At 41.5% G+C, this 18,397-nt stretch overlaps 1 long non-coding RNA gene across 1 annotated transcript in view; it reads left to right on the forward strand.

The window, feature by feature from the left end:
- LOC310710619 overlaps positions 1-18,397 on the forward strand; it is a 433,355-nt gene that overhangs the window by 237,870 nt on the left and 177,088 nt on the right. The window lies entirely within an intron of this gene.

Below are 18,397 nucleotides of genomic sequence, written 5' to 3' on the forward strand. Positions count from 1 at the left end.
CTGCCCACCCCCCAATTCCCATTCCAGTCATCTCCCACGAGTTGAAGGACAAATATATGAGGTGGGGTGAATATCTCTGGAGGCTCCCAGGGCATTTTTGAAGCCTGGAAAATCAGCCTTCTAAAATGTGCAGGGACCTTCCATGAGCATAGGAGACTTCCTACTGGATACATCTGCCCTCCAAGACATCAAGACACGAACGGTGACAGGCAATGGTGGAGCTACTGTGCTTGCCCCTGCAGGGCCCCTTATGTGTTAATTCACCAGAAAGAAATAATTCCTATTGCTTTAAACTTATTCAAACTTTATCTTATTTAACGAAATTTACATACCACTTGATTGTAAATAGAACATTTTAAGAATGGATTTCTTTAAAATTGCAGTTTTAATATGAAGTCATATTCCTTAACAAATTGACTCAGGAGTTATGAAATGAAGTCTGAGAAACGCATGCAACCCCTTGCCCAAGCACTGCTTTACTGAGAAAAACTTCCTGGCCTATGACATCTGTTTCTAACCTAACTTTATGCATACATACTCAGAAGTAGGTTCCACTGACCTGATCTGTTGTCATATGTAAGAAAAATGACTGGTGCACAAATACACCTATATGGGGTCGTATTCCAGGATCTACTGCTTCAGTAATCATGTGCATAAGGAATCTGCTAAGATAGCTGCTTAGAGTTGGAAGTTATCATGAGGTCATACCCATTATGAAAATTAAAGTGCCAAGGCCACATCTGGTAGGGGGAAAACATAGTCCACTTTTGCCCAGGACTATCCGTAACAACATGCTTAAGTAATTTGCCAAATATGAATAGACCTTGGCACATGCTTAAAACGAATCTCTTCAGTTACATGCTTTACTGATTTCATATATACCGAAACTCTATTTGACAATGAAACCACTAGGGGCACATCAACTCTGCAATCCTAAATTGCTTTTAAACTGGGTAAACTGTAGCGGTTGCCCTAAGGAAACCTTCAAAATGTAATTGTGTGAAGGTGCCAAGAACTCTGTTAGAAATCTGTAGCCCCAAAACATACAGAGCAACTATTCTCAGGGTTCAGTGGGAAAGACCTGCTTGAAGTTTGCTCTAGACGAGATGCATTTTGTGCTTTGATAATACGCAAGGTGAGGCTGCAAGTTTTTCAACTGGAAGTCGTTTTAAGTACTCCTTTCACAAGGACTATTATAGTGTAGTAAATGGGCGGGAAATGGGATGCTTCAGACACTTAAAAAAAATTCTCTAGATTCACTTGAAGTTTCCCACATCAGTGCCCAGAGGCACCACAAACCTGAAGAATTGGTTTGCTCTGACAGTTCTCAATGAACTGTATCTCTGTAGAAGGTATAGGTGGGTTTTTTTACCATTCTTACTTTTTATGTTTGTGCTATGTTGGTTCTTTGTATTTTAAGACAATAAGGAGAAATTAAAAGGGAGAAAAGAAAATTGTTCACTCCCCCTTGTCTCTCAGCAGCATCCAAAAGTGTCACTGAGTGCTGCTACATGAGATCATCATAGTGTCTGATAATGCCAGCAGTCCTTGAATGGTGCTGAAAACATATGCAGCACCATTTGGACCTCGGGAAGTTCTAGTTAGGAGACTGCCATGAGCCCTCCTTGAAGTTCCCTGCCTTAATAGAAGAAGAAAAGGAAGGAGGTAGAAAGGGTCCTCAAGGGGCGAAATTTCTAGGCCCTGTTGCATTCTTGATGACATGACCAGAAGCATAAATAAGTCTAGGGGGCTCAAAGATTCTGAATGGATCTGATTTCAAAAGCTAATTTAGTTGTGGATGCAGAGCTTATTGAGAACTTCTACACACAGCACATGGTAAACTATGGAATGCACTTCCAAAGGAGGCTGTGATGGCTACCAACTTTGATTGCTTTAAAAGAAGGTTAAACAAATTCATGGAGAATAAGGATATCAATGGCTGCTAGCCCCGGTGGCTATGTTCTGTCAGGAGTTCAGCCTACACTCGAGTAGGACTCTGGCAGAGACACGTGTCCGACTGGCATGTTCCCTCCCTCCTGGTCGATCATTTGGGAGCTTCATAAGCTTTCTTCAGCCCGAACATCACAGCGACTGATGCCAACCGGCACCGGCACACTTAGGGATCCACAGAGTTTGCACAGTTGCGTAACAGACCTCAACAACTTAGCATTTTGGCTAATCTACTTTATTTACATATAAACACACACGGAACACTTCACGGAACACAGTAACACAAACATCCTATCTCCATCACTTCCCACTCTGTGGAGTCAAAACATATACCGCCACGTGAAAGACAAAAATCCCATGACTGTAATCGTGGAGCAGGAATTCTAACATGTTCTACCTCCACTGTCAGAAGCAGTAGGCCTCTCAATACCAATTGCTGGGAATCACAGGAGGCAAGAGTGCTGCTGTGTTCAGGCCCTGCTTGCAGGCTTCCCACAGGCATCTGGTTGGCCAATGTGAGAACAGGATGCTGGACTAGATGGGTCATTGGCCTGGTGGAGAATGCTCCACCAGTGTGGTGTAGTGGTTAAGAGCGGTAGTCTTGCAATCTGGGGAACCAGGTTCGCGTCTCCGCTCCTCCACATGCAGCTGCTGGGTGACCTTGGGCTAGTCACACTTCTTTGAAGTCTCTCAGCCCCACTCACCTCACAGAGTGTTTGTTGTGGGGGAGGAAGGGAAAGGAGAATGATAGCCGCTTTGAGACACCTCAGCGTAGTGATAAAGCGGGATATCAAATCCAAACTCCTCCTCCTCTTCTTCTTCTTCTTCTTCTTCTTCTTCTTCTTCTTCTTCTTCTTACGTTCTTATCCATCCTCCAAATTAATCCATTTTAAATGGATCAGTTCTGAATAAGCCATCCAGTGTGTGGTAAATATTAGTCAAAAGGTATAAAATTTAAGCAAGTGAATATGAGAAATTACATAGTATATTATACCCACCCTGCTACCCACGTGTTTGCCTACCGGAGCTAATAGAAACAGCATTATTCACCCCTAAACTGTGCTAGGGGATTTCAACATCCACGCCACATACATACATACATACATACATACATATGTTTTATTTGCATGCCGCCTTTCCATAGTTCAAACCATGCTCAAGGCAGATTACAACACAAAAAAGTACATAATTATAAACATAGCAAAAATAGTCATGAACAAGAAGTAAAACATCAAGAAGTGCACAACCAAATCGAACATTTCCACATAAATGATAAGATCTAAAATAAATGCATAGTGGATTTAAGATCTAAAATACGGTAAACGCATAGTTGTTTAAATGTTTTCAGAATAGTCCTGTGTGTAGAAATCTCTTTCAGGCAAGCTTGTAAATAACCACCTGCCAGTTCTTATGTTGAATAACTGGCATATTAGGGTTTTTTTGTTTTGTTTTAAAGGTGCACGTGACTAAGACCCACAAATTCAGTAGGACTTACTTTTGAGTCGGGATATATAGGATGATAAGTATGTACAAGCAGCCTTCCAGAGCAGAATTTCAAAGGGTTCAAATGACTGTGTGGAGGCATGCAAATTGGCAAAAACTGCTTCTCCCCTGTCTTCCAGCAAGAGGAAAATATGGATCGAAGCCATGGTTTTGTTTTGCAATTCTCATAATTATATTTGTATCGCAAATGAATGAGGTAGAAACCATGGAACAAATAAAACCCAAGATTACATTTCCCATTTAAATATTGATTTTATCTCCTTTCTGTCTATTCCAGCCAAAGTTCCTTGTGATTACATAAACCATGTATAAAGCAGATGTTCCCAATTACCATATTCTGGTATAATTATTCCAATAAATTCTAAACATAGCCATCTTATTTGAAAATTGCCTGAACTTGTGGTTTTATTATAAAATGGGCAAGGGACAGCATAAAAATGCAGAGGTTACCACTTCATGCTATCCCATTTTAGACAAGGTGCACCGAAAGCGACGCATAGATTTGATACAGCATCTGATTGATATTTCCAGGGTGTGAAAACCTCCACCACGAGATTAGGCTGATATTGCATATTCAAACACATACAATGATATATTTGTCATTGCTATTGACCTTTATCTCTCCAGTTTCCTGACAACCTTCTACAGTTATTGACATTACAAATACCAGCGACAACGTGCAGGGCAAAGTATAACCTTTCATTTACCTTCATGTCCCTCAAATGACTTGCAAAGGTAGTTTCAACAAAAGCTGCAAACAATGATACTGTTGATTCCTCCCCCCTTAACTTGCTAAAATGTTTTCCATTTTCCTCTTGTTCTCTGAAAATCATGCCAATAACTCACTACAAAGAAAGTGATTTCAAATGAATACAGGTAATTAGAAGTGTCAAGAAATCAGCAGAGAGTAGGGTGTCTACCATCATTTCTCTGGAAAGAGTGCCAGATTCCCTTTCAAAAAGATCTTTGTCAATTTTTTTAATAGAAGGTAATTAATGTAGACTACAGTAAAGTGTACAGGATCCCAGTCACTTGTCTTTCTTTCCTTAGAAAAGGGACCATAAAGATGTTTTGATTCTAGAAACAATCTTCTGAGGTTATTCAAAAATGACTTTTAATTACAGTAATAGTCTTTTTTGTCTTTTTCATTCTTCTAAAAGCAAAAAAAGAAAAAGAAATTAGAAAGGGCACATTTATAAGAGTGACAAAAGTAAGGTTTCTTTTTCTTCTTCTTCTTTTTCTCCTTTTTGTTTGAAAAGTGCCACGCTAAGTAGTTTGGCTCAGAATTGAGACAAGATGATGTGGCACAACTGAGAAATCTGATCAAGAAAAAGAAGAAGCTCTCGTCATGGATCCTATCAACTGGTAGCTCAGGCAATAAATGCATTCTAAAAATGATTTTAAAAGCCACAATACTTCTGTTACGGTAATTACATACTTTCACCATTATTTGCAAATCTGATTGCATATATTTTACCCATGATGGTAACAGAACTGATTATTTCAAAAAGCCACTCCTTTGAGAAATAAACAAACACATCTTCAACAATGTGTGAGGTGGGGCTTTTCTGAACACTATTTGTATCCTGAGGAATGCATTCTGCTTTTCAGAAATACATGAGAAACACTGAGTAGAGCAAGGATGGGAAGCCTGTGGCTCACCAGATGTTGTTGGGAATCCAACTGCATTTAGCCCCAAGCAGGAGGGTTAATGGTCAGAGATGATGGTGGGAGATGGAGGCAAACAACATCTGGAGGACCACAGGTTTCCCATCCCTGAAATGGAACAGAATCAGACCAACATTCCTATCAAGTCCAGCATACTCTTCCCAAAGAGGTCAACTAGATGCCCATGTGAAACCCATAAGCAGGACATGGCTACCATAATCATCATCATCATCCACCCATCTCACCAGACTGTCTCACCAGAGTGGTGAATGCTCTAGTTATCTCTCGCTTGGACTACTGCAATGCGCTCTACGTGGGGCTACCTTTGAATGTGACCTGGAAACTACAACTAATCCAGAATGCGGCAGCTAGACTGGTGACTGGGAGTGGCCGCCAAGACCATATAACACCAGTCTTGAAAGACCTACACTCCCAGTATGTTTCCAAGAACAATTCAAAGTGTTGGTGCTGACCTTTAAAGCCCTAAACGGCCTCGGTCCAGTATACCGGAAGGAGCGTCTCCACCTCCATTGTTCTGCCCGAACACTGAGGTCCAGAGCTGAGGGCCTTCTGGCGGTTCCATCGTTGTGAGAAGCCAAGTTACAGGGAACCAGGCAGAGGGCGTTCTCGGTAGCAGCACCCGCCCTGTGGAACGCCCTCCCACCAGATGTCAAAGAGAAAAACAACTACCAAACTTTTAGAAGACATCTGAAGGCAGCCCTGTTTAGGGAAGCTTTTAATGTTTAATAGGTTATTGTATTTTAGTGTTTTGTTGGAAGCCACCCAGAGTGGCTAGGGAAACCCAGCCAGATGGGTGGGGTATTAATAATAATAATAATAATAATAATAATAATAATAATAATAATAATAATAATTTTATTATCTTGACTGGGTTGCCCCAGCCACTCTGCATGGCTCCCAACAACAACCTTCTCCCAGTTGTGTTCCCAGCAACTGGTGCTCAGAGACATACCAGTTCTGATACCAGAGATAGTATAAAGCCATCATTGCCAGTAGCCATTGATAGCTTTATTCTCCATTACCACTGTAACTGCTCTCTCCTGAGTCTTCTAGAATTCAGCTTCAGTGGATGACTCCACGTTCAAGGAGGGAAATCTCACTTTTCCCTTTCTCCGCATCAGGCTTAATTTATACACTTCTATTACGTCTGCCCCTACTACTTTTTCTCATTTTTATTTCTCACAACTGACCAGATTCAAAAGCCAACTCAGCTAAGGACTCCCTGATTCATTTCAGACCAACACCTTCCTTAGTCTTAGTTCTTTATAATACCTTCGCAAGGCTGACACACAAGCTAAAGACAAGGCCATAGACTAAAGGCTGACCAAGGGGCTTATTCATGCTCTGTGAGTTTGTTCACATTTGTCTTTGAACCATAGCCATTTTCTGCCCCATGCTATGTTATGAAGAACTTTGTAATCTTCTCTGTCCTCAAGCAGTTTGGTGTATGGCCATAGGGTTAATGTTTGTTAAAAAAACACGCTTTCACCTTAAGGATAAAAGTAGGACCAGGACAAATAATGATCTCATAAATTATGCAAAGGCCCTTATTGACTGACAAGGCTCCTAATTCTGTCATCCCCAAAGCAGATGTTATTGCAATAAGAAAATTTACCTCAAAAGGTAGCGTCTTCAAAGGAATGGTGACCATAAGCTCAAATGGAGGTCCAATTAATACATTAAAACAGCATTGAGATTTGTTTTCTTTGGTGGCCAGGGTTCAAATCCAACCCGACCTACAGTGTTATTTATTACATTTCTATCCTGCTTCTCACTGAACAATGACAGAGAGAAAAACAGTAAACAGAATATTAAAGGTAAAGGTAAAGGGTCCATTAGGTCCAGTCGTGACCGACTCTGGGGTTGCGGCGCTCATCTCGCTTTATTGGCTGAGGGAGCCGGCGTACAGCTTCCGGGTCATGTGGCCAGCATGACTAAGCTGCTTCTGGCGAACCAGAGCAGCGCACGGAAATGCCGTTTACCTTCCCGCCGGAACGGTACCTATTTATCTACTTGCACTTTGACATGCTTTTGAACTGCTAGGTTGGCAGGAGCTGGGACCGAGCAACGAGAGCTCACCCCGTTGCGGGGATTCAAACTGCTGACCTTCTGATCAGCAAGCCCTAGGCTCAGTGGTTTAGACCACAGCTCCACCCGCATCCATATAGTTCCCTCTTACTTACAACTGACTCTTCAATACCTGCCCGAATTTTTTTCCACATCAGTCAGACAGTAGAAGAAGGCCCTTTTGCACCACACAGAAAATTTCAAAGACGCTTGCTCTGTAACAACTCAAAGGAGATATGTAACAAATGTCAATACACTGAAATACTTTTAATAACCAAGTTTGTTGCATTTTCCATAATGTGTTTCGTGTTGCAGTAACAAATATCTGTCACTATAATGTGGGAAGTGTTTAATCATGTGTTTAAACATTGTAGGATAACCATCAGCTTATAATAATTTAAACCACAAATCCCATTCTATCAGGCATACTTACTATTGCTGCATTTTTATTCAGATTCATCAGTTATTTGCATAGTTATTTAAAGTTCAGCAGACCCCACTTGTTATTGTTTTATTTCATTTATCTAAAACATTTATAGACCAGCCTTCATTATCTAAATTCTGAAGTGGTTCAAAATAATATAAAACCACAGCATACGGTGGTGCCTCGCAAGACGAAATTAATTCGTTCCGCAAGTTTTTTCGTCTAGCGAATTTTTCGTCTTGCGAAGCACGAAATCCCATAGGAATGCATTGAAATTCAATTAATGCGTTCCTATGGTCAAAAAAAGTCCAAACAAAGCCAAATTTGGTACAACAAGAGTTTATTAAGTGCTCTTTAAAGTCACACATACTGTAAAGAGCATTTCAAAAATTGAAGGAACAATAAATTAAGTTTCTAAACATGACAGAAAAACATTTACAAATCAACAAAGTGTACAGTACATTTTCTAAGACTCTGGGGGACAACTCGAAGAAGGTTCCTCTTCCACTCTTTGCTTCTTGCTGAAGTACCTGTCCATGGTCTGCTGCTTCATCCGCCTTTTCAGCACCTCCCTGAAAGACGACATGACCCTCGTATCAAAAGTGTTCGCAAGGTCACGTGTCAGGTCCTTGTCAGGGTGGTGCCGCTGTGGAAAAGCCTGCACATCTTTCCACTTCTGGCAAATGTCCCTCAGTTCTTTGGAGACCTGCTGTGGAACGTAGCCCTCCATCGTCACAACCTCCAGGAACTCCGCTGCAAAGTCTTCAGCCACAGGAACATTAGAACTGGCAGCCTCTCCATGCCTGACCACGCTGTGGATTCCAGATCTTGTTTTGAACCGGTCAAACCAGCCTCTGCTTGCCTTGAAGACTTCTGGCTCGCCTGAGGTTCCTGGCTGTTCCCGGACGAGGTCTGCGTGCAAGGCCTTGGCCTTCTCACAAATGACGGCCTCAGTCACTGTGTCCCCTGCACGCTGCTTCTCTTCTAACCAGATGAGCAGCAACTTCTCCACCTCCTCCAGAACAGCTGGGCGGTTCTTCACGATCCTGGTGACTCCCTTGGCTGCATCAGTCACAAGGATCTTCTCCCTCATCTTCAGGATGGTCCCCGTGGTCGATGGATTCCTCCCGTACTCCCTGGCGAGGTCTGTCACACGCATTCCACCGTCGTGCTTCCGGATGATCTCCTTCTTCATTTCCAGCGTAACCTTCTCCTTCTTCCCCTCGCCGGCCTCTGCAGCAGCAGTCTTCTTGGGTCCCATGGCAGCACAGCTCCTACCTTCGCAACCCCCCCAAAAATAATCAGTGCTTCACATCCAAAAAATTCAAAAGTACCCAGCCACCCACCACACAGAAATTCAAACCCAAACACCCCAACCCAAAATTCAAAATGGCTGCAAATGGCTGCAAATCACCAAAGTCTTCAAAATCCTCAAATGGCTGCAAAAGAAGTTTTGGAAAAGCTTTAAAAATCACCAGAGTCTTCAAAAACCTCAACTGTTCCCCCAGCCACCCACCACACAGAAATTGCAAACCCCTCCCCAACTGTTGCAAACCCCTCCCCAACTGTTCCCCCAGTCACCCACCACACAGAAATTCAAACCCAGTTTTTTTTAAAAAAACAACAACAGCAGAGTGGCCCAATGGTCACAGAAAATCATAAAAATGCAGAAAAAAACCACACAAGCTTCCAGATTCTTGCAAACCCCTCTCCAACACCAAGTCCTTGAATTCCAAACACCCCAACCCAAAATCCAAAACCCCCCAAAAAAGTTTTAAAAGTTTAACTTACCAAATGGCTGCAAAAGAAGTTTTGGAAAAGCTTCAAAAATCACCAAAGTCTTCAAAAACCTCAAAAAAGGCTACCACACCGCGTGCTATGAGTTGCTCCTCGAAGTCAAGTCGCAGCTGCACCTCTTCAAGCAATGCACCCCAAAAAATGAAAAACCCTTTCGTCTAGCGAGTTTTTCGTCTTGCGAGGTGTTCGTCTTGCGGGGCACCACTGTATCTTAATTTCAGTAAGGCTTTTGATGAAGTCCACCATGTTATTCTTGAAGAAGCTGGTAAAATATGGACTTGATGAGATAACTGTTACATGGATTTTTAGCTGGTTTACTGACTGAACACAAATAGTGCTCACTATTCACTAATGGTTCCTCGTCATCCTGGAAAAAAATAACAAGTGGGGTGCTGCAGGGTTCTGTCCTGGGCCCAGTGTTGTTCAACATCTTTATGAACAACTTGGTGGAAAGTATTAATGGAATGCTCATCCATTGCCTCTGAAGACACAATCGGGATTCAAAATGACCTTAACAGATTGGAGAACTGGGCCAAAACTAAAAAATGAATTTCAATAGGCAGAAAGAACCAGCTGCACAAATGTAAGATGTGGCATACCTGGCTTTCTAGTAATACATGTGAAAAGGATCTAGGGATCTTACTAGACCACATGCTTAACATGAGTCAACAGTGGGATGCAGCAGCTAAAAAAGCTAATGCTATTCTAGGCTGCATCATCAGAAGTAAGGTGCCCAGATCACGGTAAGTAATAGCCCTGCTCTATTCTGCCTTGGTCAGACCACACTTGGAATACTGTGTCCAGTTCTGGGCACCATAATTTAAGGATATTGCCAAGGTGGAATGAGTGCAGAGAAGGGTAGCCAAGATGATCGAGGATCTGGAAACCAAGCCTTATGAGGAACGGTTGAAGGAATTGGGTATGTTTAGCTCCTCTGAGAGGAGAGATGATAGCCATATTCAAATATTTAAAGGGCTCTCATATGGAGGTTGGAGCAAGCTTGTTTTCTGCTGCTCTGGAGTCTAGGACCTGAACCAATGGAGTCAAGTTACAAGAAAGGAGATTCCGACTAAACATCAGGAAGAACTTTATTTTGAAAGTGGAACAGACTCCTACGAGAGATGGTGGACTCTTTTTCCTTGGAGGTTTTTATCCAGAGGCTGAATGGCCACCTGCCATATATGATCTAGTTGAGATTCCAGCATTGCATGGGGCTGGGTTACCATCAGAGCTCCTTCCAGCTCTGCAACTGTATGACTCTATGATAATATAATAAAACATATTAAAAGAATAAAAGCACCAGATAACTAGAGCAAAAAAATAGAACAGGCTGTGTGAAACCCAGCATTAATCATACCAGCAGAGACCCACTGCAATAAATAACCTTGTCATTAATTTCAGTGGGTCTGCTCTATGTTGTAGTTAAATCTGACCCACTGCTAACGGAATGTCGTTATGACTAAAGGCCAAATGTGTCCATCTGCTTTCACAAACTTATCTACGAAATGCATTTATTTATTTATTTTGGCCTGGAGTAGTCTAAAAACATAGCACTGTTGGGAGTGGGGTGTTCTTAGTTTTTGGAAGTAATGGGAGGAATAGGGAACAATGTAAGTGTGACAACAACACCACACAATAGAAAAAGCAGAAAATTTTGCCATGTTTTCCTCCAAAATATTCAGTAGGGTATTCTGGGTACAGCATAGTATAATTCCCCACAACCACTTTTCAATGTGTGAATACATTTTGGCTGGCCAGTTTTTTCAAGCACTCCCATAGAAACTTCCTTTTGCTGTCAATCCATATCCATGCTACATCCCTGCCACTTTCTACATTAACATCATAATTGCTATGCAGTGTATTGAATATGTCTCATTTAATGTTATATCAATATGTCTGACCTCACAATAAATATTGCTATCCTTGGTCTTTAAATGGTGAGCATGGGTATTCAGGTCAATGGCCTATTAATAGGAGCCAACTGTATTCATAAATTCTTAATTACTTTTTTGTTGTTTCACACATTTTCCTGGCAGACATAGTGCTTTCTCCTCAGAGTGGAAGCTAGCATAGATTATGTCCGGCTAACTACACATATTAAGAAGAAATGGCAAATCTGAGCTGCTGCAGGCAGCTACCTTGCTTGTGGCACTGGGGTGGTGGGTGCGGCAGTTTCGGGTGAGGTTGCCTTTAGCCACTGCCAGTCTGCGGTGAATGAATCACCTGGTTCATTTGCAAGAACAGAAGCTGAGTTGGTGATAATTTGCAAAGCTATGCCTTTTGTTCATAGTAAACTTGTCTGGAAAAAAGTTTGTGATGAGATGACAGCCATCAAGGTTCGATTAAAAAATGTAGGAGCATTTTGCAAGATGACTAGCTTTCTTCTCCAAAGTGGGTTTGAGCAAATCTTTCTTGCACCAGCCTTGCATGGCAGATCAGTGGAGGGGACTTGTGCTCAATCTGCCTGCTTTTAACATACCGTATTTTTCGCTCTATAAGACACACCAGGCCACAAGACGCAGCTAGTTTTTGGAGGAAGAAAACAAGAAAAAAAATATTGTGAATCTCAGAAGCCAGAACAGCAAGAGGGATTGCTGCGCAGTAAAAGCAGCAATCCCTCTTGCTGTTCTGGCTGCTGGGATAGCTGCGCAGCCTGCGTTCGCTCCATAAGACGCACACACATTTCCCCTTACGTTTTAGGAGGGAAAAAGTGAGCCTTATAGAGCAAAAAATACGGTACATGGAGTTGTAAAGAACTTTAAAAGTCAGGAGGCAAGGACTTACCATATTTTTCGCTCTATAAGACGCACCAGACCACAAGACGCACCTAGTTTTTGGAGGAGGAAAACAAGAAAAAAAATATTCTGAATCTCAGAAGCCAGAACAGCATGAGGGGTCGCTGTGCAGTGAAAGCAGCAATCCCTCTTGCTGTTCTGGCTTCTGTGATAGCTGCGAAGCCTGCATTCGCTCCATAAGACGCACACACATTTCCCCTTACTTTTTAGGAGGGAAAAAGTGAGTCTTATAGAGCAAAAAATACGGCACTCCAATGCATACTTCTTTTTCTCATCTCCTTGCAGCCAAACTGATCTTCAAGGTAAATGGTTGAATGGTCTAGCACAGCGTCTGTTTCACTTCCTCATGCTCTTTCCCATATTTGTAGACCTCTTAGCCAGAAAAAATAGTTGCGCTGATACCAAAGGCAGCTCCGTCTGCCAGGATGGCTGTCAGGATGCAATTTCTATGCAGTACCGAATAACACGGTCAGTGAAACATGTTTCAGAAATATTCAGTAACTCCCTATAGTGATGGAAGAGTTGTGAGGGCTTGAGATTGGAACTGTCTGGCGGGGTGGAGTAATTTATATTAAAAGGGGGTGTGTGATATGCTTATGTTTAATGTTGGGTAGAAGAGAATTCTTTCTTTCAACACTTCTTGCCACTGCAGCAAGCAGCATCAGTGCTCCTAGCCGGCTTTGGGGCCATTTGCCCCCACTATATCTGTGGCAGAATGCTTGCAAGTAAAAGGTTTTGGAAGGAAGGAAGGAAGGAAGGCTCTTCTACCATGCCATAAATGTTAGCCCCCCCCCATTCCCCAAATTTTTACAATTTTATCTACCCCACTCCCTAAAACTGCAACTTTTGCAACCAGAAGATGAGTCTGCAAAGGTCGGGAGACACTTTCAGCTAAGCACAATTCAAAATAATGGTAAGGAAACACAGCTCCCAGAATCACGTTACGTTCACAAAAATGTACAAAACTTCAATCTTTAGTAGAAACGTGCAGAAGGATATTCACAACTGGCCCAGCAAAAGGTGATCTTTATCTCCATGCCGATCCAGATGCACTTCCATATTCTTGAACCCATTAAGGTGCAATCCTGCAACTATTCATAATATTTTAGAGGGCATGTCTTGTTTTAATTTGAGAGGTTTCCAAATCATGCCTACAATGTAGCAAATAACGAAAAAGCGTTCCATTTAGAATTGCTCTGAATATACATGAGCAAGCACAAGTGGTGGGAAAGTCCTTGTTACCATAGTACAATTCTGAGAAACTTGTATTTTCTGTGTTGGAAATTTAGGGATTATCTCCACACTTTCTAAACCACTTAACACCATAGACTCTCAGTAGTGTATAGCAAGGTTAAAGCAATACAATAAATATAAAATCAGTTAAAGCTAATAATAAAATCAGGAAACTTACTTAATATTCCTCTTGGATACATTTAAGCAGAATACATTTGAATATATTTAAACAGAACTACTGATTTCTTCTGCTCATAACTATATCTCTCAAGTTCCAAAATCTGTAAGATTTCGTATGTTTTAAGAATATATACAAAACCACCACATTTGATGTCCAGAGTTGTTTTACCTCAGAAAACAATTGTCCTCACAGATCGCTGCGTATTGTCAGGGCTGCTCTTCAGCGCACTGCCTGCTCCCTGTCCCATTGCTGCATAATAACTCAGGAATGGGAGGAGCACATGGATGCCCCAACTCCACCAACTTAGCCTGTCAGTTGTAAGGGAACATTAAACATGGATGTGGGATATATGCACAGAACCCCTACTCCATGAAACAGCCCTTTGTCCTGCCTGGATACGCAGCTGTGTGTTCTGAGGGAGAAAAAGGAAAGATGGGGGTGGGGTCATGTTGAGCTTTAATGTGCACAGACTCTGTGTTAGTGCACATCAGGAATCCTTCTATGAGCCAGTGTGGTGAAGGTGATTTCCTCATTTATTTCGAATAAATTCGGAGTAGCCAATGGGGGTCCTCCAAATGTTTTTGACTATAAGGCCCATCAGCCCCAGGCAGCAAGTCCAATAGTCAGGGATGATGATCATGATCGTGATCAATTTATTATTATTTATACCCCGCTCATCTGGTTGGGTTTCCCCAGCCACTCTGGGCAGCTCCCAACAGAATATTAATAATAATAATAATAAAAGCAATAGAAGATCAAACATTAAAAACTTCCCTAAGCAGGGCTGCCTTCAGATGTCTTCTAAAAGTCAGATAGTTGTTTATTTCCTTGACATCTGATGGGAGGGCGTTTCACAGGGTGGGTGCCACCACCGAGAGGGCCCTCTGTCTAGTTCCCTGTAACCTCACGTCTTGCGGTGAAGAAACTGCCAGAAGGCCCTCACAGCTGGACTTCAGTGTCCAGGCTGAACGATCATGGGAGTTACAGGCCACAAAATCCAGAGGGTACCATATGGGCTATCCATTAAATAAGTATATAAGACATCAGTTATATACTTTTAAAAGAATACACCATCATTTTTCTGTTTTGGCACACTTTCCAGTAATCCTATGAGTGTAACAGCACAGTTATAGCTTTATTGAGAAGCAACAGATAAATTCTCATCTCTCTAAGGTGCAGAGCCTTGCATTACGTAGTCCTCCTTTGAATTCCTAAGGTAAGCTTTTTAAAGATACGATTCTGAAGCAAAAACAACGGAATGCTGGTGGTAACTAATTGTATGCTCACAGCATTCACTGCCTGTTAGACTTAAATGTTCAGCAAAGTGGATGTAAAAAGGATAAAAAGTAGAGCAATTTTGCTATAGGAAGCCTGTGTAAAGTAGGACAGGGGGTGTTGGTATGTGCTTCTGATCACGTTGGCTTGAGAAAAAATGCACCTGTTGAAATTCATCTCTTTTTCTTTTTCAGAGTAGCCCTGTTCACCTTTGCAGACTATTAACGTACCACTCTGTTCATTGTACAGGCCCCCATCCTGTAAATATTTCCATCAATCATAGATTTTTCTAGCTAGGTCAAAGGAATGGGGGGAGGGAAATTAACTGATTGTATTTATCATTTTATTATTGATTATGTTTTTTATATCAGTTCAAAGGATTTTCCTAATGCGAGCCTGCTACAGCCATATCAAAGTAGCATATGATGACCATTCTTAATAATTTTGTTTTCTTTCCTGAGCCATATTCAGCTTCTTTATATGGTGGGGCAGGCGAGGGGGAAATGTGTTAAACCAAGAAAAAAAAAAGTATAATAATAATAATAATAATATGTTGCCTACTTGACTGGGTTGCCCCATCCAATAAATATATTGTTATGGAAAAGCTCACTCCTATTAAGTACAACAATTCTACACACACACACACACAGAGAGAGAGAGAGAGAGAGAGAGAGAGAGAGAGAGAGAGAGAGAGAATTAAGCATCCTAAGTAAATAAATACAGTTGCTTTTTCTGTACTGACACTTGAAGCCACTCAAAACAGAAAATACTTTCCGATACAGAAATACAAAGAATTTATTCTGGTGATAACATCTTATCCAATCGCAGCCCGTCAGAGTATTCCCTCCACCCTCCATAGTTGACAAGGATGGGTTTTTTTAATACCCATAAACCAATATGCTAAGTATGAAAACAAAGGAATACATACAGAATTCTGTGGATTTTTTTTCTATTCACCTAACATACATTCTATCTTACACACATTTATGTCTTAGTCTATATCACCTTTTTTTTCTTTTTTTGCATGCAAACCTCTCTCTGCTTATAAATAAATCTCCAAAGGAAAAGAAATACATACATATCCTGATGATCTAACACCCATCCTAAGCTATCCCCATCTTGTGTCACTGCCTAAGTCATGCAAATTACACCAAAGCTGCCAGTTGACTAAGATTAATGACACTGCGCCAGCTTCTTTGTTTCTCTCTGCGGCCGTTTAGTGTGAAATACTATCCAAAAACATTATCTATCCTCTATTAATCCCACAAATTTGTTCACACCATGCACATTGTTTAGGGCAATTTACAACAGGAACATACTGAGCACAATTGCATTTAATTACTTGGGTTCTAATTACATTCATTAAAGGCTAATAAAATAAATGAAACAGCTTTAAAAGCTTCTGCAAAACACATGGGTCTTGTCTCCCTCATGAAACATACAGAAGATGTTTGATGTGAAACACATACATGTGTCTGCCTTTATGCGTGTATATTTCCAGTATGTAATATGCAGAGCTCACGTACAAAACGTATATATAAGGCTGTGCATACAAGATCCCAAATGCCCCAGTACTCTGCTGATGCATTTATTTATATTACATGCTATAAAATCCCAGGAGTCCTGAATTACTTTTTATATCTGGGAAATGAGAGACAGAGAGAAACACCCATTGTATATCTGAAGACTGATTTTTCTAATTTCCACCTGTGCAAGGAGTAGACCTTTCCTTTAATTGTTTCTTTTATCTACAGGACAGAAGATGCCAATCAACCTGCTTGTTGTTGTTGCTGTTGTTGTTCTTTTAGCACTCTCCAAAAACAATACGTTTCCTTTGTTTGATTGGTGCCCTTAATAATAGTCTGCTAAGGCTCAGTTTTGCTGGGGCATTGGCTGGCTGTTTTTTCTTGACCCAACAAATGTGATTATTCCTAAAGAACAAACATGTTGATTCTGATAAAACCCTGCAGTTCTAAGGATTGGTTCCCACTATACATTAAACATGTGTCATTTTCCTCCCAAAGAAGAGAAGATGAGCTTCTTTTGCATGTGAGCAGAACTCACAAAATGTGTGCAAACATAGTGCTGTAATTTTTATTGCAAAGGGAAGTACAAAGCAGGAAAAAAGCATGGCAAACATAAATGGATTGCTGTGTCTGATGGCACCCATCTATTTCACTATACTTGCAAATGTTCGCTCACTTAGCATGTGTAGAGTATGAAATAAAAGCCTGGGGAAATCGCTTCATGTTGCAATTTACATGTAACTTTCCAGGCTTATTCCCTAGCCAGAAGTACTTTTCACATGGGGAATGTGTTACATTTTAAGAATTAAGATTGCCGGAAGAAATATCAACAACCTCAGATATGCTGATGACACAACTTTGATGGCAGAAAGTGAGGAGGAATTAAAGAACCTCTTAATGAGGGTGAAAGAGGAGAGTGCAAAATATGGTCGGAAGCTTAAGATCAAAAAAAGTAAGGTCATGGCCACTGGTCCCATCACCTTCTGGCAAATAGAAGGGGAAGAAATGGAGGCAGTGAGAGATTTTACTTTCTTGGGCTCCATGATCACTGCAGATGGTGACAGCAGTCACGAAATTAAAAGACGCCTGCTTCTTGGGAGAAAAGCAATGACAAACCTAGACAGCATCTTAAAGGCAGAGACACCACCTTGCTGTCTGTATAGTTAAAGCTATGGTTTTCCCAGTAGTGATGTATGGAAGTGAGAGCTGGACCATAAAGAAGGCTGGTCGCCAAAGAATTGATGCTTCTGAATTATGGTGCTGGAGGAGACTCTTGAGAGTCCCATGGACTGCAAGAAGATCAAACCTATCCATTCTGAAGGAAATCAGCCCTGAGTGCTCACTGGAAGGACAGATTGTGAAGCTGAGGCTCCAATACTTTGGCCACCTCATGAGAAGAGAAGACTCCCTGGAAAAGACCCTGATGTTGGGAAAAATTGAGGGCACAAGGAAAAGGGGACGACAGAGGACGAGATGGTTGGACAGTGTTCTCGAAGCTACTAACATGAGTTTGACCAAACTGCAGGAGGCAGTAGAAGACAGGAGTGCCTGGTGTGCTCTGGTACATGGGGACACGAAGAGTCAGACATGACTAAACAACAAAAGTTATACACACATATTTTCACGTGTAATATCATGTGATTTATGTTCATCCCACATTGCTGTCATGTGAGAACATGTGACACTTGCCAAATAATATTTGCCAACTGTAGAGACGCTGGGGCGTGTGCCTGTGGTTTATTCCCATCAATATGAGATAGCTCTCAGAATTTAAGAGGCACATGGGTGTTTTTTGCTGGCACACTCCCTGACTGATGGGCTGTGGCAATGTTTCCAGGGACACTGTAGATGTGTCTGTCATTTGCTGCTCTTTTCCTGTGTGTTTTCCCTCTCTCCTCTTGCACTGAGCACACCAAGGATCTGGTGGATGGATCTGATGTAAGCATAGGATTGCTCT

This window comes from Podarcis liolepis (assembly GCF_965112155.1).
Source record: "Podarcis liolepis genome assembly, chromosome: 1".
NCBI lineage: Eukaryota > Metazoa > Chordata > Lepidosauria > Squamata > Lacertidae > Podarcis > Podarcis liolepis.